The 25,857-nt window shown below is 37.9% G+C and overlaps 1 pseudogene; it reads right to left on the bottom strand.

Moving 5' to 3' along the window:
• Positions 1–15,412: 15,412 nt before the first annotated feature.
• Positions 15,413–24,539, bottom strand: LOC123794874 (BRISC complex subunit Abraxas 2 pseudogene; annotated as a pseudogene).
• Positions 24,540–25,857: the final 1,318 nt, after the last annotated feature.

Raw genomic sequence — 25,857 nt, forward strand, 5'->3', positions numbered from 1 at the left:
CCAAATTACCTTCAAAAGTGCCCTATGGGAAAAGAGTAGGTTTAAATGCTCAGCAAGCCAAGAGAGGATCAACTCTTGACAACCTGTATAGGACGAGTCAAGTAAGATTCAGGAGCCATTACTTACCAGCTGTTAAGTGGCAGAGGAGAAAGAGAGCACAGATTCCATAGGGAAAGCAGGGAGATAATGACCATGCCTTCTTCTGCCTGCTCACAAACCTTGCAACAGGGCCAAGCTACAGAATGGACAGGACTTGAATGAGGTTGGCGATTTTGATTACCTAGGACTGAACATATTTATTACTGAATTGATACTTTTCACTAGGATTTATTATTTGAGTGTCCAAAAAAGTTACTGCAATTTTTCTTTAATTGAATCCCACGGATATAGGGGTTCCAACCAAGTGGGCTTGCCAAGGCATTACAAAAAGGATGCAGCTGTTTTCTGACTTTAACCTATGTGTTTTATTTAGTTCAACCTAACAGTTTACCTAATTATAATGCCATTTGCTAAGCATAGCATTCAAGGTCTATAGAAAGTCGGACTTATTTGCCTCCTCTGCTTCATGCATTCCCCAAACTATTCTTCTCTCCTATATTTGAGATGTATGTGCAACCCCTAGATGCCAGGCAATTTTATGAGTCTGTTTTATGTTCGGGTAGTCGTTGAATGAAAATATCCATACCTCACTGCTAAAATACGATTTTCCAAAAAATTTTGCATTATTGTCATGCAAATATAAAATAAACCTGAGAAATATATATATATATATATATATATATATATATATACTGACCACTGGGCCTGTGCACGCACACACACACACACACACACAAACACACACACACACCCACACGTATGGTATTTAGTTAGGAAGCTGAAATTAGTTTTCATATATCCAAGTCTAGTTAATATCTCATATCCCATAAGGTGATAAAATGCAGTGTTTAAGGTTATCGTTTGTGCTGGATAGAAATCAACTCTATCTTTACTGGGAAAAAATTCATTTTCATTCCTATGAATGAATCATTTGTGTGACTCTTAGTTTTCTGAAAGTTAAGTCCCTATCTCTTCAGAATTGAAAATAGCCTGCTGAGTAGGAAGTCAACCAAAGGTGCACAGCTCTGACCCACTAAATATCACTCAGCACTCCCCTGAAAGGACAACCAACAATCTCTTTTGCTTGATCTCTATGTCTTGGACAATTTTTGTGATCCCATTACTTTCCTGGTAAACTCTCGTTCATCCAGCAAGACTCAGCCCAATTGCCATCTCCTCTATGAAAATGTTTCAACTGCCTCCAGGAAAACTCTTGGTCCCAGTAAAACTCTGATTCCTCTATGACCAACATCATACTTTAGATCGAGATGGTGGTTATTTTGTATGTCTTGTCTTTTTTCTTAGTAACAGATAATATTCTTGGCATATAAAACCATAGTCAAGTGCACTGTAATTAGGAATCCTTGTTTGAAGTCTAACTTCATCATTTGGTAGCCATATAACCTCAGGCCAGTTATTTAACCACTTGGAGTTTAATTGATCTCATCCTTTAAATGAGAATAATGCCTAACACCAAGTTGTATTGTGAGGAGTAAATGAGGTAAAATATATAAAACATTTATTTTGATATCATCTCACCATAAATAGTAGCAATAGTAATGTAGGTATCAAGAACATAGAAAATGATAGAAGGAAGTAGAAGTGAAATTTCGATATATAAGTTTAAACTTGAGCTTTGAGAACTTCTCAGAATGTGTATTTTATGTTTGGTTTGGTATATTTCGCTAGACCACAGGAAGATCCTTAAGTGTGAGTTAAAAATGTCAGTTTCAAGTTCCACCGAAAGCAGATGGCAAAAAGGTACAAATCATTTACTTTATCCAATTATGTTAATCATAGTAATTCACAAAGCAATTGAAGTTTTTTTTTTAATTTAGCTCCAAAAGAATTTTCTACATGCTTTCTTTCCCACCTTCTTTTAATTTATAAACTGCACAAAATAAATTTCCTGCAATTGTGTAATTTTCAGGGCCTTCCACCCAGATATTAATACTTTCAAAAGGAAAAAAAACCCTCGTAAATTAATAGTTATCTTTAAGAAAACTTGACTTTCATTTAGTGAGAAAATTTTATTTTAATGATTGCATACAAAAAACCACAATTCTAGGCACAAAGAATGATGCAGGAGAAGTTAGAGACCCTGTGGTTCCCATAGGATACTTAGACTCATCTGAGTGGATCTCACGAAAGGAAATACAGTACTATTGGATCTAGAAAACCTGCTCTATTACTTTTCTTCCAAACTATCCGTCCTTTCATTTTGGAGGGAGAATAAAGAAAAAAAATGACCGTGTTTTAAAGACAGACAAAATGGGAGCCTGATGTAATACAACTAATCATTTGCATTCTTCATGGAGGTTTATCTTCAATGCAGCAGACTGACCACCACCAAAGCTCGTGGAAAACTGACATCAGTATGTTCTTAAAAGTGGTATACCATCCCCACACAATAGTTCAATTCCAGAAGAGCTTTTCTGTGTTGGAGTTTTGTAAATTGAGTCATCTTCTAAAAGCATTAGAAGAACTAATGATTTAAAGGAATCCATAGTTCAGCCCATTTTTATAATAGAGACATTCAATGGCGTTTTCCTTTCTTCTATTAACTTATATTTCCATAGAACAAAACCAGAAGTTGGCTGCTCAGGTTATTTGTTCTGAATAGTCTACATTCTCATACTAGAGTTAGAATGCCAGTATATAACCATGAATTGTGTTATCATGAATAATAAATACATCTAACACATTGAGTGCTTGCTTTGTGCCAGGCAGTGTACCAAGTGTTTTATATGGACTATCTCATTTGATCTATAATGAGGTGTATCTTTTTTTATCTTGATTTTATAGAAAAAGAAGTAGAAGTATTTTGTCCAAATGAAATGATGTAGCCTGGATCAGATCTAGTCAGTCTGATGACAAAGTGAAGTTCTCTGGCCCACCATCCAACGTAAACCGTAGAGTCCAAAGCTCTACCATCCAGCTTTCTTTATCTTAATCTTATTTCCTTATTTTATCTGATAAAGTATCACTTTAATACGTGAAAAAAAAGTTCATCAACTATCCAAGATAAAATTTCTCATTTTCAGTGGCCCAGAATAAGCTTAAGAAGTAAAGAATTATTGGGGCGCCTGGGTGGCTCAGTCGTTGAGCGTCTGCCTTCGGCTCAGGGCGTGATCCTGGCGTTCTGGGATCGAGCCCCACGTCAGGCTTCGCCTCTGGGAGCCTGCTTCTTCCTGTCCCACTCCCCCTGCTTGTGTTCCCCCTCTCACTGGCTGTCTCTCTCTCTCTCTCAAATGAATAAATAAAAATCTTAAAAAAAAAAAAGTAAAGAATTATTTATTTCTCTTAAAATCTTAAGAGGAATTTTAAATGCCCTTCATTGGGAGTGTGGAGGAAGTAATAATTACTTTATTTTTAGTTTTTTGTGAAAGGATTTGAGTTGCTTTGACTCTGAATTTGTGTAAATGGAAAATGCATTTAGAAAATTGCTACCTACAACTCGGGGGGCAATTTTCAGGTGTAATGACATTCCAGAGAGTAAATAATGAGATGAATGTGTGCTTTCTCAAATAAAACTAACAAGGCTCATAAAGAGGTCAGCTTGGTAGAGTTTTGGGATGTCTCATCTAGAAGGCCATGATTTCTATATCATTTATCTTTCTCATCAGAAATACTGCATAATTATACATTAGCTATCCAAAGGAATACATTAGAAATCCTAAGGGGAACAAACTTCCTTTAAAAATAATGACTAATTAACATAATAATAATCTCAGTATTTCAATTAATAATCAAGAGATTCTGTTGAAACCCAAAGGGGTTGCAAGCATGAGGTCAAATACTAGAAGTGGTGTGGGTGGGTAAATAGCTTTCAGTGATTGTATTCCAATCCTTCCCAGATATTTAATTTTTCTCTTTACTAACCCTTCTATGAAATCAAAAGCAGGAGGCACATAACTGTCAGCATTGATCTGACAACAAGACTATAATCAAACAGAAGACAAAACAGTGAGAAATTGTCCAGAGACGGGTTACAGTTATTGGAGGGATCACTGTTGTCTTGGGAGATCAGTGAAACTTAACCTTCTCAAATCCAAATTTTAGTTGTCTTTTTAAAGTTTAAAGGTGAAAAAGATGCACTCTAGTGCCCTAAGCCTATAACCTCCGACATTTTTAAACTTGGCAAAAAAAGTGGGAAAAAAATGAAGCTAATAAGAGGACCCATTAATATTAGAAGAATAAACATACTTAAAATGTCTACGCTACCCAGAGCAATCTACACTTTCAATGCCATCCCAATCAAAATACCAGTGACATTTTTCAAAGAACTGGAACAAACAGCTCTTAAATTTGTGTGGAACCAGAAAAGACCCCGAACCGCCAAGGAATTGTTGAAAAGGAAAAACAAAGCTGGGGGCATCACAATGCCGGATTTAGAGCTGTACTACAAAGCTGTGGTCACAAAGACAGCATGGTACTGACACAAAACAGACACATAGACCAATGGAACAGAATAGAGAACCCAGAAATGAACCCTCGGCTCTTTGGGCAACTAATCTTTGATAGAGCAGGAAAAAACATCCAGTGGAAAAAAGACAGTCTCTTCAATAAATGGTGCTGGGAAAATTGGACAGCTACATGCAAAAGAATGAAACTTGACCACTCTCTCACCCCATACACAAAGATAAACTCCAAATGGATGAAAGACCTCGATGTGAGACAGCAATCCATCAAAATCCTAGAGAACATAGGCTGCATCCTCTTTGACATCGGCCAAAGCAAACTTTTTCATGACACATCTCCAAAGGCAAGAGAAACAAAAGATAAAATGAACTTGTGGGACTTCATCAAGATAAAAAGCTTCTGCACAGCCAAGGAAACAGTCAAAAAAACTAAGAGGCAGCTCACAGAATGGGAGAATATATTTGCAAATGACACTACAGATAAAAGACTGGTATCCAAGATCTACAAAGAACTTCTCAAACTCAATACACGTGAAAAAAATAATCAAATCAAAAAATGGGCAGAAGATATGAACAGACACTTTTCCAATGAAGACATACAAATGGTTAACAGACACGTGAAAAAATGGTCAAAATCATTAGCCATCAGGGAAATTCAAATCAAAACCACATTGAGATACCACCTTACACCAGGTAGAATGGCAAAAATTGACAAGGCGGGAAACAACAAATGCTGGAGAGGATGTGGAGAAAGGGGAACCCTCTTACACTGTTGGTGGGAATGCAAGTTGGTACAGCCACTTTGGAAAACAGTGTGGAGGTCCCTTAAAAAGTTAAAAATAGAGCTACCCTATGATCCAGCAATTGCACTACTGGGTATCTACCCCAAAGATACAGATGTAGTGAAGAGAAGGGCCATATGCACCCCAATGTTCATAGCAGCATTGTCCACAACAGTTAAATTGTGGAAGGAGCCGAGATGCCCTTCAACAGATGACTGGATTAAGAAGATGTAGTCCATATATACAATGGAATATTACTCAGCCATCAGAAAGAACGATTACCCAACATTTGCAGCAACATGGACGGGACTGGAGGAGATAATGCTGAGTGAAATAAGTCAAGCAGAGAAAGACAATTATCATATGGTTTCTCTCATTTATGGAACATAAGAAATAGGAAGATCAGTAGGAGAAGGAAGGGAAGAATGAAGGGGAGTAAACAGAAGGGGGAATGAACCATGAGAGACTGTGGACTCTGGGAAGCAAACTGAGGGCTTCGGAGGGGAGTGGTTGGGGGATTGGGATAGGCCGGTGATGGGTATTAAGGAGGGCAAATATTGCATGGTGCACTGGGTGTTATATGCAAATAATGAATCTGGAACATTGTATCAAAAACTGGGGATGTACTGTATGGTGACTAATATAACAAAATAAAGACTATAAAAATAAATAAATAAATAAATAAAATCTAAAAAAATAAAAACATGAGAAAGAGGACCCATTAATAAATGGAAAAATTCATAAAATGATAAATTTTAAAGTTTGCTTTAAAAAGTGATTAATAGCATTAGTATGTGACTGAGTCTATCACATGCGATGATCAAAGCATTTTAAACTTCGGAGGATTAACATATTAAAATCAGAGCTAATCTAGCTGTTTTAATTACCTTGTCAATTATCCAATTATTTAAACTGGATAATTTATAAATCAGATTTAGAATTAAACCTTTCTTTCAGAGTTGAACCACGGATCTAAGATTATCGGCTTAAATCAAGCAGTTCTGTTTGGCTGATCTTGTAAATGAATCTTCCAAACCACAGACTGCTTTTGTTGTTTAATTATTCTACAGGTAAAAGGACTGTGGATGTGTAACTGTGAGAAACCGTTCTACTTCTCATTTCTCTAAGAGATGAAGCCTAAACAGGTCCACATCCTTTTTGTCGTCTTAATTTACTCATTGACGGTAAGTACATTTTCTGTCTTCTTGCTAAATGTAATTCTCAAGGCTTAGAAACTGGCCTTTTTTTTTTTTCATGCCACAAAAGGCCATGTCACTTAGAAACCAATCATTAAGAGCAGAGTGGATGCTGCCCCCGCCCACAAGATTGAGGGTGGCTTCACTGGAATCCATTATCTCCAACACAGCCCCTAACATAACAAAAGGAAAAAGGAAAAACTAATGTCCTTTTCATGGATAAAATATCACTAGCTGCATCATCTTTTTTTTTTTTTTCTACATTACACATTCCAAAAAGAAAAGTGAAACTGGAGTGGCATTCTATTCCAAAGCAATGCTAATGTATCTACAATCAAGAAAGAAGAAAAAGAAACAAGATTTTTTTTTATTATAATTACAAGCAATGCATGTTGGGATTCTCAAGTTGGAATGTGCACTGTGGAATAATAAAATAAAAAGTACTTCCTTTCATCATCACCATCAAAGTACACAGAGCTAAGGAACTTGCCATTAGATAAAAGATTAGCAGCGAGACTGATTTTACTGTTTACATGATTAAGTGCCCTTGTGTGGTCTAATGTATGTTGGGAGATGCCTCAGTCTCTGAAGGTCAGACATTGAGAATACAAAGTAACAGTGAGGAAGAAGATAAAAGCTTGCCTGTGGCAAAAACATTTCCTAGGAAAAGAAACATCTGGTAGTGACTTTCATATTTATGGGACTAGAATCTATCCCCAAGTACCTTGAGAAAACTCACAGACTCATGCAGTTATTAAAATGAAGAGTATCTTCAAATCTTTACTGGGAATATATTCTCTACCTAACACAAAACAATTGTCAGTTAATTTTTATGTAACTTAGAAGTATATGTTACTGATCAGAAACGACAAGAATATGACTGTGTATTGGTGTCCTACTGCTTCTGTAAAAAATCACAAATTTAGTGGCACAAAACAATACAAATTTATTTTATTACAGTTCTGGAGGTCTAGACTCTAAAATCAGTGGGTCATTTGGGCTGTGTTCCTTCTGGAGTCTTCAGAGGGAATTCTGTTTCCTTTCCTTTTTTAGCCTCTAGAGGCTACTTGCATTTCTTGGCCTGTGGACCTTTCTTTACATAACTCCGACTTCTTTCTTCTGCCATCATATCTTCTACTCCTCATTCACCCTCTTGTCTCTTTCTTATAAGACCATTATTGGGGCATCTAGGCGACACGAGCTGGTAAAGCGGCCAACTCTTGGTTTCAGCTCAGGGTTCAATCTCAGGGTCATGAGATTGAGCCTCACGTCGGCTCTGTGCTCAGCGTGGAGTCTGCCTGAGACTCCTCCCCTCCCTCTGTCCCCCCTCTCTGCGTGTGTGTGCTTTCTTTTTCTTCAAATAAATAAATATTTAAAAAATAAAACCATTATCATTAGATTTGTCTCCTCTTCCGCTCCCAGATTACCCAAAATAATCTCAAAATTCCTGATTTCATCACATCTACAAAATCTCTTTGGATACATAAGGTAACATTTTTCACAGGTTACAGGAAGGAAGTAGGACATAGTCATCCGATAGGAGTGTGGAGTAATATTCAACCTACCATAGGGTATCCTCTGGCCTCCAAATATTCATGTCCATCCCAAATGCAAAATACATTTGCCCCATCCCAAGGTCCCCCAAAGTATCAAACCATTACAGCAGCAACTCAAACCCCAAATCACATTAAGTCTCATCTGTTCAAACCTCCCAAACCTCACCATTTAATTTATCTAAATTAGGTATGAGTGGGAGTCTCAGTTGAATACATCCTGGGAAAAAATTTCTCTCCATCTGTGGACTTGAAAAACTTAAAAACAAGTTATCTGCTCCCAAACCACCATGGTGACAAGCATAGGTTAACAGTTACAGACATTCTCACCCAAAAAGAGAGAAAATGAAAGGAAAAAGGAGTCCTCGGCCCCAGACAATTTCAGAATCCAACTGGGCAAACCCTGTTAGGTTTCAAGGCCCGGGAATGGTCTTCTCTGGCATGACACTCTGTCTTCTGGGCTCATCATTCTATCTCCTGGGCTCATAGCTCTACCCTGTGGCATGCAGCTCCCTCTGAACCATCCTACCCTTTTCATGAAGGGTAGCACATGTTTGCAACTGAGTCATGTTTTTAGCCTATTTTCTTCCTGTAGAATCTTGGAGGTCTGAAAGCCTCCTTTCATTTCATCCCCTCTCTGTCCTTTTCAGTCCAAGCTAACAGTGTTTCTGCTGGTGTAACATTCTAAACAAACTGAGGGTCTTCTGTGTATATCTCGGGGATTCACTCCATTAGATAAGAGATTCTTCCACAGATCTTTCCTGGATAATCCTATCTCTATTCCATGCCTCTGCTGAGATGGCTGAGTGGGTCCATGAATGACATGCCTGATGCCCTCAAGGAGCTCTCTATATGGCTGGATACTTTGACCTTTAGATCCATTGGAGGCACTGTCAAGAGATTATCCAGCCAAACCCTTGCCTTCATCTCTAGAGTAGGCTTTCCTTACAATGAATCCCCTAATGTTAGCATCTTTTACCATCTGCATAGGCTGAGACTCTCTCAAATCAAGTTCTGGTTTCTTTTTGGGTAAGAGGTCAATCAATTTGTCTCTTTCCTCTTGCATTTTACTGTCAGCAGCAAGAAGAAACCAAGCCCTACCTTCAATATTTGCTTGGAAATCATCTCAGCCAAATATCCAAGTTCTTCTACAAATGTTGCTTCTAACACAAGTTTAGGACACAATCCTACTAAGTTTTCTGCCACTACGTAACAAAAATCCCCTTCCCTCTGGGACTCATTTCCTTCTGAGCCCTCAAGAGAAGTATCTTCAACATTCATATACCTAAATACATTCTGTTTTTAACTGTTTTGGTATTCTCTAAGATGATATAGGCTTGCTGTGTTCCTCACTTCCTTCTGAGCCCTTACCAGCAACAGCTTTAACATTCACATTTCTACCGTAGTCTGTTTCAGGCAAACTCGGCCTTTTCTATCATTCTCTCAAACACCTCCAGCCTCTGCTCATACAATTCCAAAACCACTTTCGCATTTTTAGGGATTTGTCAAGCAGCTCCCCATTTTGAGGTTCTGAAATAGGCCTTAGTTTCCTACGGCTGCTGTAACAAATTATTATGAAATAAGAGGCTTAAAACAACTCAAATTTATTCTCTTACAGTTTTGAAGGTCAGAAGCCTAATATCAAGAGGTTGACAGGTCTGCATCTTTCTAGAGGCTTTAAGGGAGAATTTGTTTCTTGGCCTTTCCCAACTCATAGTCTGCCTGCGTTCCCTAGCTAGTGACCACTTAACCAGACTCACTACTACTTCTTTCTCCTATAGTCACATCTCCTACTCCACATGGTCTCCCTCAAGGACCACTGTGACTATAGTTAGGACTCATCCAGATCATCTAGGATAACCAATCTTTGCATCTCAGGATCCTTAATTACATCTTCAGAAACACTTTTGCTATATAAGGTGACATATTCACAGGTTCTAGAGATTAGGACATAGATATCCTGGAGGGGTGAGAGGCATTATTCAGCCTGCCATAAACAGCCAATGAGGACTGCTAAGTGGTAAAATTATTAATGATTTATGTTCATTCATTCATTCATTCATTCATTTCACTCATTCATCAATTATTCATTCATCATCATTAGTTCCTCCTACTTAAAAAATATCATGCTTGATGCTGGAGATACAGAGAGAAAAACACAATTCCCATCCTAAGGAATTTAGTGTGTTATAAGGAAAAAGACAAAAAGATAAAAAATTGAAACTTAGTGGATGAATGAGAAAACTTTTAACTCAGACTGCAAGAAAAGGTTAGGTCAAGGAAGGTTCGGGGATCAGGATGGACATGTGATGAAAAAGTTGAAATCAACCAGCCAAATGATGGGGCACAGGGCGAGTTCAGGCAGAGGCAATAGCATGAGAAGGAAATCCTTTTCCTATTTTTTAGTTACATGTTTTACTATTTCAGAGAAAACCATAAATTAGAGTTGTGATAAATGTTAAACAACCATTTCTTTTCCCTCTGTTGATCTGTTCTTTTCATTCTTAAATGTGACACGTAATAGATCACCACCCATTGCTGATCAGTTTGTGGTTGGACGTTAGACGAAGAAAACTTTTTTTTTTAAAGATTTATGTATTTATTTGACAGAGAGAGAGAGACAGCCAGCGAGAGAGGGAACACAAGCAAGGGAGTGGGAGAGGAACAAACAGGCTCCCAGCGGAGGAGCCTGATGCAGGGCTTGATTCCAGAATGCCGGGATCACGCCCGGAGCCAAAGGCAGACACTTAACGACTGAACCACCCAGGCGCCCCGAAGCAAACCTTTTCTGGCTAATAATTACCCAGATTTTCCCTCGCGTATATTGAGACCGAGAGAAACACAGACTGAGGTTAGTTGTCGGTAGGCACTGGAGCTGAGATACTGCCATGTAGTACAGTGGTATATAAGAATCACCCATAGACCTGTTTAAAAATATAAAGTTAGGGGCACCTGGGTGGCTCAGTTGGCTAAGCGTCTGCCTTGAGCTCAGGTCGTGATCCCAGCGTCCTGGAATCCGTCCAGCATCAGGCTCCCTGCACAACAGGGAGTCTGTTTTTCCCTCCCCTGCTCTTAGGAGCTCTCTCCCTTTCCCTCTCAAATAAACCAATAAAATCTTTAAAAAATATATAAATTTAGAATGCCAGGCATAGTTTCTATCTTGAATTCCCACATAAAAAAATGGGCAAAGTAACCAGACAGCAAAATCATGACCACACAGGTAGTATAGACAACAAAACTATGTGATGAGATAGCCCCACCATATATCCTCCAGTACATCGGCAGGCGGGGAAAAACTGCCAACTGCCCGAAGAACTGCATGGAGTCTAATAGAAGCAATGTGATATTTGACAGACTCCAAAACAAGAGAACACCGAATAGCCAACAGATATTCGCTAGAAAATGCTGTGGGCCAATTTGAGAATAGCCAAACCGAAGGGGTTTTCCCCCACTCTAGGACATGAGGGAACTCAAGGAGGGCACAGCAAGATTATCTGAGGGGCTGAAGCAGTCTGTCCCCCGTGAACTCTCAAACTGACCCACTAGACGTCCTTCTGGAATGGGAACCCGTATTAAGGAGTAACTACTAACAGTGGGATCAAATTTGATATCGATAGAACAGAAGCAAAGGAAGAAAATAACCCAGTGCGGAAAGCTGACAGAGCCATAAAATCCTACAAAGCAAGCTACCATATATATATATATATATATATATTTTTAAACATTAAACATACACACACACACTCGTGCACATAGAAGAAAAAAACTGTGAAGTCAGACGAGTTACTTAAACCAAGACCCTTTCTGAAAATACAGGAAAAATAACCTCACACACACACACAAATGAGCAAAATATAAGTATCAGACTTAAATTCCATACGAACATCTGTAGTTTACAAAAAAATTAAATGAGGAACTTGTTAAAAATAAGAATATCTAGCTCCTGTACCGGGAGGTCTTGGCTATTAGTTACTCACTGTAACAGCAGCTTCCCCCCAATACCCACATTACTTACTTTGTTATGCAAATATTCAAGTATCTCCATCTTCATATCAACAATAAACCACCAACCACACTCTTTTTGTCTGTATTTTACTAGTTTAATTCTCAGAACATAGCATTTCTTCTACTTTTTTTTCCTAGAAGTTCATTGCATTTTACTACATTTATGGGGACTGTATTTATCCTCTTAAAAAATGGTTTGTGTCTCCAAATGCATCTTGGTCTATTTTCATGAGAAAATGTGGGAAAAGAAAGGAGCCAAGGTTAAATCTAGTACTGATTACATGGTGAATGAAACGTATTTTTAAACAAATTCCAATGGGTTAGCGGTGAGCTTAATGTATGTATGGTAGAGGACAGAGTGAAAAATATTATCTGAGTAACAGATCTAAGAAAATGGATTAATCTGGTATACTCTGACTATAAAAACGTAATAAAACAGAAATACAATAAAGGTAATTTCACTATGTGGGGTTTCAAAATGGCTATGACAAATGGCCTCTCAAACTTAATTCCTAGGTGATGACTAAAAGCATATATATCATTACTTGAAAAACATTTTATTAAGTTTTAGAGCTTGTATTTTTGGCTTGTAGTTCAGCATGGTTTAGGTAGATTGGCATGAATTGTATATAAAACCACTAGTTTCAATATATTAAAACAAAGCACTGGGGAAACGACAGGTTAATATGCAACCAAACAAAAAATTTCATCTGTGATAGTGTCAAATACATTTGTTATCAAGGCAATACTCAGGGTAGATGTTAAAACCAAATGATGATATGAGATGTTCCTTCCAAACTTTAAATTATGCACTGAGGGTGATGAGACTGAGCAGGACAAACATTCAAAAAGGTATTCAAGAACTTGATGCATAAAATGGATTTCTTGCTGTCGTATTTTCTATAATATTGTATTCATTTCCATGAATATGCCTCGAATTTCTTCAATTGCCACAAAGGAAAACACTGCTTTCAGAAGATTCTATTTTATCTCGCGGTGGTTTCTCTGTTGTAGTCAAGATAAATTCATAAAGTAAATATAACAATATGAAATGTATGCAAACTTGTGGGTATAAATCTTATGCTGGCAATTTCCATTCATCGCAACTATGAACATCATCAGTCTCCTCTGCAGACCTTATCTACGATATTAGTAACTGAGCATTATATCGTAAGCAGTACCTTTGGCTCATGTTGTACATTTTGCCTATTGTGCCACTAAAATCCTCGATTTAAAGCTCCAATATATAATCTGGAAATCTAAATAAGAACTAGTACCAACACTGTTTTCAACTTTATCTCATCTATACTCAGATAGTGGTGCAAAGGCAATCAGCCAGGCACTTTGATCAATATTTACAGGCAAACTTGTCCAGTTTGGCTATTTTCCTGAAAACATTGTAAATTCGCTTCTTTTCATTTTTATCCTTACTTTTCTATGATTTTAAATGGAATATTTAGTTTATTTCATCCTTTTCTGACTTTCAATTTTATGAACTCAAAGTAGAAAGCTCTGAGTTTAGTTTAATATTCCCTGAATTTAGAAAGGGTTACAACCAGATCAAAAAAGGTATTTTATTTTTCTCCACTCTGAGAAACATTGATACAATCTCTATATTTAAAAAAAAGAAAAAAGATTATAAAAACAAAATATAGGGTGCCTGGGTGGCTCAGTAGTTAAGTGTCTGCATTTGGCTCAGGTCATGATCCCAGGGTCCTAAGATCAAGCCCCGCATCGGGCTCGCTGCTCCGCTAGGAGCCTGCTTCTTTCTCTCCCTCTCCCCCTGCTTCTATTCCCTATCTCGCTGGCTGTCTCTCTCTCGGTCAAATAAATAAATAAAATCTTTAAAAATATATATATAGATTCTCAGTACTTATTTTAACCTGTGGCTTATAAGGGCGTTCTCCCAACACCCCCCCTCCCCCAGATTTAAAATGAATCTTCCATTTATCAAGATTCCAACTGGGGCACCTGGGTGGCTCAGTTGGTTAAGCATCTGACTCTTGATTTCAGCTCAGGTCATGATCTCAGGGGTCCTGAGATGGAGCCCTGCGTTGGACTCTGTGCTCAGTGGGGGAGTTTACTTGAGATTCTCTCTCTCCCTATCCCTCTGCCCCTCCTATGCTCTCCACATGCTCCCTCTCTCTACAATAATAAACAAATAAATCTTTAAAAAAAATTCCCGAACATTTTATTAAATATTTTTCCTCCACAAATCAAATTAACACTAGGATTTGTCAGATGGCCTAAATGAATTGTATCCCCCACATATAAACTGAACTAAATCCATCGTGTCTGGAATCTGTCCATCATAAAGTTTGCATCTGGTACCTAATATCTTTCTGTTATCTACTGTTGTATGTCCTTCCTTTAGAACTTCAGAACAGAAAGCATAAATGTGGCTAGTGCAAGATAGCAGTGACTGTAATCCTTCAAAAGCAAATTAATTTATTTTATGCATACTTATTTGCATGATTGCTTATTGGTAATTGGCATTTGTATATTTTTAAAAGCAGCCATTTTAAGTGCCAGTACATTTTAGGCTAGAAAGAAGTTAAAACAAAGCCCTCTCTTTCAAACTCTCCAAGTCACATCTGATAAGACAAGAGAAGGCAAATCTGATTTGTTCCAATCAGCTTTCTTATCAAAGAAATTTTTCTGGCAAAGATGAATTTGGCTCATCATAGAAAGAAGATCCCCTAGAGGCTGTTGTTAAACTCACTTCCTTTTGAAAAACAAATTTCAAGACATGATGGTGCAAAGGGTAAGGTTTTCATTTATAGACTAATTATAGAACATTCATAGACTACTTGTGCTTAGTATTTAATTTCTAATTTATTTTAAATAACAGGAATTATGTTCATAAATTTTACTTTGCCTAAATATATCAGTATATCCATGAATAGTACCAGAATTAGGACATTTTGATATTTTTTTCTAAAATTTTATCTATTTTAATTTTTCCTTTTTTTTGAGGGGGGGAGACACAGAGGTGGAAAGAGACAAGAAGACTCCCTGCTGAGTAGGAAGCTGGAGACAGGGGTCAATCCCAGGACCCTGAGATCATGACCTGAACTGAAATCAAGAGTTGTATGCACAACCAACTGAGCCATCCAGGCGCCCTGACAATTTGATATTCTCAATGATCCTCTGTTGAAACCTGCACATGGGGTCAAAAGGTGAGGACCCACAAATGCTAGGCTCCCACAAGTTCTATGCATAGGGATTCTCCTCTTTGGAGTCTAGGTTTCTGAGTAAGGAGCCTCACCCACAGATTAAATCCTCAAGTTTTGTTTTCTCAACAAGTAATCAAGTAAAACAGTGCTAAATGGAGAGTTTCTTTTCTTTAGTGAAATCTAGGAGGTCTGAGTGTTCCTGGAGCCCCCATGGGGATGTACCATGGGCTGTCAATTCTTTGAATCTGAGTATTCCCTATTACAGAGTCTATGGGGGTCAATCAAATTTTCATAATCACTGATATCTGATGTCTCAACTCTGTCTCCTGCTGCTCTTTGGGAAGGAAGAAGGTCTTCCTTACTTCCAGGATACTTCAGTCTGGCTTTGGTGGAAGTAGAGTTCAAAGAGCCCATGATTTGAGGTCCAGGCATAAGGATACAACTTTCTATGGGAGAATGACTCAAAGTACTTTCTTGATTGTATGGGTGCAACCAAAAGAGAGAGAGAGAGAGAGAGAGAGAGAGAGAGGAGGATCAGAGGCATCTGTATCTCCCAGTGTGCTTCTACCTTCAGCTACACACCTACTTATCCCATCTGAGGACCCAACAAGGGTTCCAAATTTTCAGATAGCATCTGTCTACTTAGCGTCATCACCTGCTATGATCTTTTGTTCTATACATTTTCTCTCTGAGTGATTTGTCTTCTTAATATGTTCACTTCTGCCTGACAAGCTTCAACAACTATCTCCATCTTCCATATCTGCATACACTGGCTCGTGTGAAGTGTGTTATAACCTATAAATCACCCTGTTGTCTATCATCATCCCATCCTTGTCAAAGAAGTCAGTACCGTGTTCTTTAGTAACTTTGGCATAACCCTGGGCAGTATTTATGACCGAAGGCACTTTGCACTCACGCTAGCTAGTATTGCCAAGGTTGGGAAGAACAAAGGATTTCCAATTTGGTCTAAAGAAAAGGCATTTATTCTAAAGCATGAGTGGGAGTGTTAGCGACAGAGATGAAGCTGAAGGGAAAGAAGACAAGATCCCGCACACAGGGCATGCAGGGGAGCTGCTCATGGATAACCTGCTCTCTGCATGTTTCTACTGTATGTTTCACTGGAAGCTGTACCACCAACAAATTTATTTCTCCGATCTTTAAGGATCCCATCCAAACACTGTTCATTAATTTTGCTTGCACAGTCATAAAAACTAAAACGTTTTGAACAAGGAGATGACGGGTTTCAATTGTTTGCGAAAATTTTGTGCTGTTGCTTTGTGAGTCACCGGTGCTAAAGGTTTCATGTTGTCTTATCTCCTCCAGCAAAAATCCTTCCTCGAATGATCCCTTACAAATAGCAGTCCCCAAATACAGTCGTGCTTAGGCTGGCACCTCCATGGAGAGGGTCAGTCATGTCCTGGCAAGAAAGGGCAGAGGGAGGGCGATGAGGCTCTGGTTGACCCAAGCCTGTGCTTGGGACTCCTGAGTCCACATGAAGTTGGATCCAGATCCACACTGACTCATTACAACAGTGTGGGGCCCCCAGTGGTCCCCATAGGTGTCTATATATGTAGATTTCTTTAAACATGTATTTATATACATCTTACATATTTATCAATTCCATTTAAGTTTCTTCCTCTTTTTATAGAGGTTTTAAACCACTTAAATCTATTCTTCTAATTGTTATTTAGATGTCATCTTCTGTAATTCTATTTTATGCTCTCATTTTACTATTGCTTAATAACATAATAAATCATTTTATAATGTATCACAAGTTTTGAAATACAAGAACAGTCTTTTTCCATACATATCTTTGAAAAAAGAAAATGTGACCACTTTTATAGCTTCTCTTACCTTCTGACACTTATGTACTTTTATCTTGAAGGTAGAGTCCATTAATTTTCACTTTCCTTTTTTCCCTTTGTGTCCTGTTTTGTTCCAGCAGTTATACAGTTAAGATTTCTTCGTCCTAGCTTTCCTTTTGGTGTTCTGTATTCTAATTTATTTTTATTAGTCTTTTTCCTATCTTTATGATGTTATTTAATTAAATCCAAATATTTCTTCTTAAAAACAACAATCATGTTTAGTGCATAGTCCATTATTGGTACAGAATTGTACCTGTGCTTTGAGATACCAGTGTTCCTTCACCCTTGCATGTTCATCATTGATCCCAGGAGTCCTTTTGAGATGTCTTGGGACATATTGAGATATAACCTGCACAATACATATTTTTACAAGACTAAAGAAAGATCAATTTAGATAAAATAGAAACATGTACTGAGTGAACTCCGTGCTAGGAAAATTCAAAAAGACAAAAGACGTTGCTGAGTTCAGTGTGGAATTTCACCTCTTAAGATGCTGGATCACACCTGCTAGTGCTTTATGCAGGGACAGGTATTTGGATAAGTTATTTAACCAGTATTTGTTTAATAGGTTGTTTTATTATATATTGATATTGAAAATTAAAGTTAAAAATTGTTAATGTCTTTTTGTAGTAGTTTACATTTATACATTTTACTTGGAACATAATAGGCCTTTTGGATTTCTCTCAAGTCTCAAACTTGGGAATTTAGTAACTTTAGTTCTAGAATTTTTTTCTTTTTTACCATTTATATTTATTATTCTTGCTTATGTATAGTCATCTCTCTTTATTCTGTGTTCTTCTCTGTTGACTCCTATTACTCACATAGTATATTCTCATTCTCCATCTTTTCTTGAGATTATTTAAATACACTTTTAAAATTATTCCAGTGTGCCTTCTATTTCATTATCTGATTTTCTTCAGAGACAGTTCTACCATTCTACATTAAATGTTTCCAATGCTGATTTTATATTTTATATCTTAGAAATCACTTTAGTCTTTTCTGGGTTCATTGATAAGACCCGGTTTCAGTTTGCTAAGTGTTGGTATGAGTTGTTATTATAAAAGTTTCTAGGAATTCATGTGAAAGTTTCTCTTTAGGAGTTTGTATTACCTTTGGTATTTTTGTAATTTCTCCTCTTTGTTTGCCGCTTCAGAATATTTTGTTTGTTTCTTTATTTTAAATTGAGAACAGGTTTTCTTTAAACCAATACACTCTACTAATTAGCCTGCTTACTTCTGGGAAACAGAACTTGAAACAGACTTAAAAGCCCCAATGTTTGGAATGGGGAAGAAGACCAACTTAAGAAGTTTCCTTTACTTGCTTTCAAAACTCAAATGTTTGCAAAACACATTCCTGAATTTTTTAAAAAATTAAAATGCAATTCTTGATTTCTTGTTGGCAATTCTAAAGCCCAAGAAGAGCATTAAGAAATGAATAGACATGTACGTATATGTGTTCTTACTGGAAGCTGTATGTTAAAATGTACGGAGGAGCACACTCATAGCCCCAGGCTAGTAAACAAGACAAGCAAACAAAAACAAATTTTCAGCAAAAGTAGAATGAATAAATAAATTGTAGTATGCCCATAAAATGGGATATTCAATAGCAGTGCTACTAAATGTACCGTTAATAATTCATGCACCCACATACATAATATTGAGCAAAAAAAGTCCAGATGCACAAAACTAAAACTCCTCTGTGGTGATGAGAGATGGCGTGGTGTCACCTTTGGGAGAAAAGCTATGACTGGGAGGGAACACGAAGGCCACTATTTGGGAACTGGTAATATCCTACTTCTAGCTCTGGAAAAGGGTTATATGAATACGTTCCCTTTGTGAAAAGTTATTGAGAAATATATTGTGATTTATGCATTTCTTTGTATGCATGTTATACTCAATAGTTTATTTTAAAAATGAGTGGGATGCCACTCATTATCTGTATTTACCACTAATTATCAGTAGCTAATTATCTGCATCATCTGTAATGAATAGGTTATCTAATGATAACATATATCACATGCCCTAGAACAAGAATAAGTGTTGTGCCTTAAAGATAGGTTGAGAAAATTTTGAGGAGGAATCAGAAATGGCTTCATAAAGGAATGGATGGTGTAGAAGATTGATGGGTGCATAGAGAGGCAAAGCATGATGAGATTAGTTAAGACACTATTGCAATACTTTAATATCACATCTTAGTATTAAAGGGCTGAGCATTGTGCCATGAGCAGTTAGGTGATTCATAAATATCTGCAAAATGTGAACAATATTGGGCCGAATCTTACCTTTGACAATAAATTGAGTTACCACATGGGGAAAAGAAAGTACAAGCTTTTCTTATGAATTATACTAATTATCTTCTGGGGAAATTCTGGATATAGGCCTAGGTTTGGGGGATTTTGATTCTTATTAAATAAAAATACACGGGGCTAAATGTTGTTTATATAGTCATTAGCATGTTGGAAATGCGGAAAATGAGAAGCATCACAAAATTGACAAAACACGTCTAAATTGCATGTTGTGCAGATTTCCAGTTCAATGAACTACTAGTTGATTTATCTTTGCATTTGTGTATTTTGATAAAAAGTACAGTGATATTTTAGACAGGCAGATATAAGAAAATATGAGAAGAAAAATTATATGTACCAAGTCTAAGGTGACCTCTCTACAATGGTCTAAATCTATCCACTTATCCACTGAAACAGCACTTGCGACAGAGGGTCTAATTTCACTTTCAGCAGCATTACTCAAAGAACAAACAGAAAAGCCTAGCTAGTCCACTAAATGTGGACTTCATCAATCAGCTAGCAAACACAACCATGTCTAAACCAAGTCAATGATGATTTCTATTGGGTCGGAAAGCAGAAAATCAAATATAAAGCGGCTCTGGATTTCAAGAGGAGCGAGTTATCTGAGGCCAACTTTCCATAAGTATTCTTTCTCCCTGCAAGAGATATTATCGGTTACCACAGGGTAGACAACGCTGTCCTCTTCAAAGGAATTTGGAAAATGATGTCACTTACAACAGATAAACTGTGAAATGCAAATGAGGGAGGGAGCAGATGTAGTAGCAAAAAAAGAAAAGTATCATTAAAAAAAGAACTTCAAAATTAATTCTTACCTCATGTAGCTACGACAAACGAGAAGCCATGGAGGGGAGATAAAGAAGGAGACCAGTGGGCTGAGACTGGATACAGGGAGACAGTCACGTCAGCAGAAAGCCATGCCCCCTGTGCCATTCCCACTCCTTCTTCATACTTCCCAGCTTTGGCACCCTACGCAAATATGCACCTGCCTCGCATATTTCCATAGATTTCCTCCACTCTCCAAAGAGGTTTGGAGAACTCCCCGAAGAGAAATGGCGGCGGTGGTGGTGGTGGTGGTGGCGGGGGGACTAGGCGGGGGGGGGGGGGTCCTCTGTTCACTTGTTCACAGTGGGCAACCTGGTTAAATAAATTTGTTTTATTGCAATCTCGGTTGCAAGTCAACAAAAGTAAATGAGGTGGATATGAAAAAATGGAACGGATCGATGTGGGAAAGAAAGGTCATGCATATTTAGTGAAAATTTTCTAGCCTTACTATATTTGCATCCCGCCACAAAATTAGTTTCTAGATTCTCAAGTCAAAACTGTGCCGAATCACCGGCATTCTATAAACCAGAACAAATCTCTCTTTGGTAGCATCAGTCACCCAGCTACGTCATTCAGATCAGCCTGAAGGCCATGGAGCTTCAGTTTGTAGCACACAGCACAATTCTTACCCAGACAAAGCAGAGACTTTTAGGGCAGAAGCCCTCCAGGGAAGGAAATACAGTAATATGTTTTTGTTTCATTTTGTTTTGTTGGAGTGGTTCATTCCTGGGCTCTTGTACTCAGCTGTTTTTAAAAAACAAAGCAAAAACAAAAAGACACCACATGACCAGAGACTGAGGGAATAAGAAAGAGAAATGCTCACATTGTTTTTTGTTTTGGGTGGGGGAATCTATCTTATATCTATCCCCAGTACCTAAAACAGATGCAGGGAGCTAGTGCTCAGTATACATGGTCCGGGAGGCAATGCATCTAGCCTTGTTCGGTATGCATTTGCTGTATGACCTTAGGCAAGTCATTTCCCTCTCTCAACTTCAGTGTACCCTTTGTAAAGTGTGGTTAGTAATAATACCCCTTCCTGGGATTGTTTCAAGAATGTAATTAGATAATGCCTATGAAAGCACTTCATGAACTCTAAAGTGCTCTGCAAATATGAGGGATAAAAGATTGGAAAGCTGCCTCTGGGTGGCTCCTTCTCAAATATGCCCAGATATTAACATTTTAGTGGTGAAAAAGGAGCGCTAATATTTCTCATTGGCACTTTTCTACTGCAGAAGGAAGTAATCTAAGTAGAAGGAATATATTTTTCCTTGAGACTCAATAAAGCTATTTTCATTTTAATTGGAAAATTGTGGCACATAAACATTTTTATTTTCCCTGAATTGACCCTTTTGGGGAAAAAAATTAAAAGTTGCTCACCACTTGTCTAATGGAAAAATCTGAAAGACTGTCCTGGTCTTGCCATCACCTCTGTCTGTGCGACCTTGCACAAGCTACTGCTCTTCCCATCAATCAGCTCTGTACAACAAATATTTATATAGCCCCGAACAGACGCCAAGTTCAGTGCTAAGCTCAGCCTGAGGAACAAAGAAAAGAGCAAAAGACATAGCCCTTCACACCTAAGAAGTTTACAATTGGACAATTTGTTTTATCTCCCGAATGGAAGCGGTAATCACCGTGTTATCCACCTGCCAGGCTTGTTACGAGGATGAAAAGCTAGTACAGGAGAGTGCTTGGCACAATTGAAAAGTAGTGCATACACGCAAAGTGGTATTACTACCAGATAGAAAACCGCCGGCAGCATCGAGATGGTTAAAGAATACTTAGCAGAGAAAGGTGGAAAAGGGATTAATATTTATAGAGCTTCTACTCCATATACACAGAGATCTACATGTATTATTTCATCCATACAGCACAGGTTAGGTGGATATTAATTGCCGCTTTTGACCAACGGGGAAACTGAGACTTCTACCAGGTAAAAGCACGCAGCTAACGAAGCAGACCCACTGCAAAGACTCTACAGAAATTGTTGATGTAAACTGAGTTGCTTCAGAAACCCACACAGATTTGCACCAGGGAAAGAAGTCGTCCAAACCTCACAGGCAGCATAATCAGCTGTAGAAATGGCTAAAAACATATTTTTTCAACTTATATTTTTAAAAGGCATTTGAAGGAAAGGAACAAATTGAACTAAATTAATATGGCAGCATAAAAGAATCAAAAAACGTATCATTATCCTTTCTTAACCCCCTAAACATTACTCAGGTCTAGAATAATTTTTATTTAAAAGCAAAACAAATACTCTTTCCTGAATCCTTGAGTACTTGGAATGGATGGCAAACTGCACATTTCAGTACTCACATCATTAAAAGAATCATTTAGAGGGGGCTTCTTAAAATCAAAATTTCTGTAGTGCTTTCTATATGGATTAGCGTACCAAGCAAAATACAAAAGGTAGCTTAATGCCCAGATATATTAAAATCAAGAGCTTAACTTCTAATATCCTCTCTCCAATCAGGTATGGATTTACAAAACATTTTACTATGGTTGTTATTTTCCTTAGCTAAGACTCACAACTAAATCCACCAGCCTGAAAGATTGTTGAGTTATATTGGTATGATTTTCAAAATTTATTTCCAACCTATATAGCAGAATGAGATAAACTCTAGGGGTATGCAAAAGCTGGAAACTGCTTAGAAGCAGCTAACAGGAACACATATAAATCAAGCAGCCTGGAATTATAAATATGTAATGACTAGAAAAAAAATGTTAAATGATTGGATCTCTTGCTGACCTAAATGGCTATGAATTAACACTTCTCCCTCACAGCGGGAAGAGAACTACTAATATTTATCTAACATCTACTAAATGTTAGACCCTGTGGTACATGCTTTTTATACGTATGTCATTTACCTCCCACAAAAACCCTGTGAAGCAAGTTATGTTGTCTTTATGTTTTAGCCAGATGAAAATTCCAGATGATATAATTGAGATTTAGAATTCAAATAATGGTCCAAAAGCACACAACTAATAAATAGCACCAAGATTCATTTCGGAGTCTCTCTCTTCACATGTCGATGTCCTAAGTCCCTCTTGCATGTTAAGTACCTGAGAAGATCACGTCTCTTCTCTGTGTGCCATTCGCAAATACAGAAGCCTTGAAAGCCCAGTAGAGACTCATTCATTCATTTAACAAATAATTATGAAGCACATGCCTTCTGCTAGGTCCCGGGGTGAACGAAACCTACATGGGCTTTGTTCTCATGGAGTTGATTTAGTCGGAATTATTCTTCATTTTGAACCAGAGGCATCTCAAAAATAACCCAGAACTGAAAAGAAACTAGACTCTATATAGTGAACCAGATATATGTAGTCTGTCACCCACTGTCTGGTGACTCAGGCTAAATAGGAAGCACACGGAGCCCGGTTGTGTCATCTACGAAACACGGATACTAAAAACTGTTCTATTTACTTTAAGGTGGCATTATGAGGAATAAACCATATAATGCATATGAAACTACCATGAGCATTTATACACACACACACACACACACACACACACACACATACACACACACGAATGTATAAGGATTAGCATTCTGTTTACTAAGGAAAAGTAATACGTCTTTAGCATATAAGAAAAGCAATTATGTGACACGCTGGCAAGTTTTTACAAGATTGCAAAGACTTGAGGCTTCTGCTCATGGAGACAAGCAGAGGGTTAAAGCAGGGGTAGTTTGCAGCAAAACATGGGACTGGAGAAATGAACAAGGGGGAGAAGCAGCAGACATAAATACGTTTGGAGAGGTATTAAGGAATGTGGAATTTTTCCTTGCGGTAAAGCAACTGATACTGAGAGGCTCTGATTCTGCGTTTAATTTTGGCTTCGGGGCAGGCAAGGAGGGTCACAATCAGACCTGCCTTTAAGAGACACCCACTGCTTTCTGGGTGGGCAGTGAGCTGGCAAGGTAAAGCAGGACGCTGATTAGGACGACGTTGAAACCTCTCACGTAGCGCTCTTGCTGAGTTACCAAGACCGATGACTGAAAGTAAATGAGTGCTATAGATATAAAACCATGAGCAGAGTAAACAGTTTGCCAAAGAAATGAAACACTAATTGAAAAGCCAGGAGAGTACTGAGCAAAGTGAGGAGGGGCCCAGAGGTGATTAAAGTTGTATCCTCCGGCTAGGTGTATAGGTTCCAGATTTGACTGGAATAAGCTACCCCTGCCCACCCCCCAAGGCCTCCCAATTACCCTTTGTGTTCAGACTGGGGGGAAAGCGCGATTGCTGCTCTTTGGGTAAGTGAAACACATGCACCGTCTGTGGGACGGTCAAGGCTAACTGGATGCGACATTTGCTTAGTGGGGCAGGGGTCTTAGCTGCCTGAGAATTCATTAATGACTTCCAGCCCTGTTTCTGTCATCACATCCACGCTACTCAGAGCAGCTCCTCTCTGCACACAGTGCTGCTGTAGGGCGAGGTACTTCTGGCTCCCACAGGAAAATAGATTTATTCATTTTTGTGGTATCATCATATTAAACAGCTGGTCACTGCTTCTCACTGTCTCACTTCTCATACCCTTCTGCTTTGTCAGCCGTAAGTCCCATGGTTAAACACTGTGAAAACCAGAGGAAACGTTATAAAAGCAGCTACGTGGATGAACAAAACATTATAACCCACTGCATATAAGTGAAAAATCCAACAATTCACTTTTCTGCCCTTTTCCAAAATAAATTCTAAAAAAAATGTTCTGATATAAAGCCTCATATTTGAATGATCTTCATAGTTATGATGACCATCTGTCTGATTTAATTCGTGATTTTAAAAGGTGTATATATTACTTGGGAGATCAGTTATGCAACTGGAACGTGGAAGTTAAAGAAACACTCCAAAATTCACGGATCGATTTAAAAACTGTTGGTACTTAAAGGCAGGTCACCCGACTCCAGGGTATATTGCCAACTCCTAGACTAGGTGTAAAGGCAGGCTCTGGTTAGCTGAACTGGCCACGTGATGAAACCATACAGTAGGTCTAAGGCAATCTTTGTTCAAAGTCAAAATACCATATGTAAGTCTTCCCACTATTACCTTTGTATCATCTGTGGACTTTTTTTTGATATTGGGTTGGTAACAATAATATAGTCATAATAAAAACAATAATAATTGAGCAGCTGTGGCATAATGGTTAATATTAAAATGGCAGCAACAATAGTAGCAAGGTGATCAACCGGGCAGGCTCTGGGTGACACGGTCTAGGTTCAGTGCATTGGCTCCAACAATCTTCAACTATACGTATGAGCTTAGGCAACTTAGCTTCTCTGTTCTTCTCCTTTTTTTTTTTTTCAACTGTACCCTTCAGGTGTAAGAAAAAAATAGGCATGGGGGATCATAACAATACCATCTAACAGAAATTTATTATAAGCATTAAAAGAAGTAATCCGTATTAAGGATCTGACACATGGTAAACATTCAGTAAGTGTTACCCACAGTCATTATTTTAAAAACATATGTATGTATCTATATTATTATATTGTTAAAATATTATTAGTATTATTATTGTAATTATTGCTATTATTATCATTATTATAACTGCTTTCTGGTTCCCAACAGTCCCATGAGATAGGTAGTGAATAAAGCTCTATAATTATTCAGCTATTAAGGAACTGAGTCAG

This window comes from Ursus americanus, chromosome 12, assembly GCF_024610735.1.
Source record: "Ursus americanus isolate L20-20 chromosome 12, mUrsAme1.1.p, whole genome shotgun sequence".
NCBI lineage: Eukaryota > Metazoa > Chordata > Mammalia > Carnivora > Ursidae > Ursus > Ursus americanus.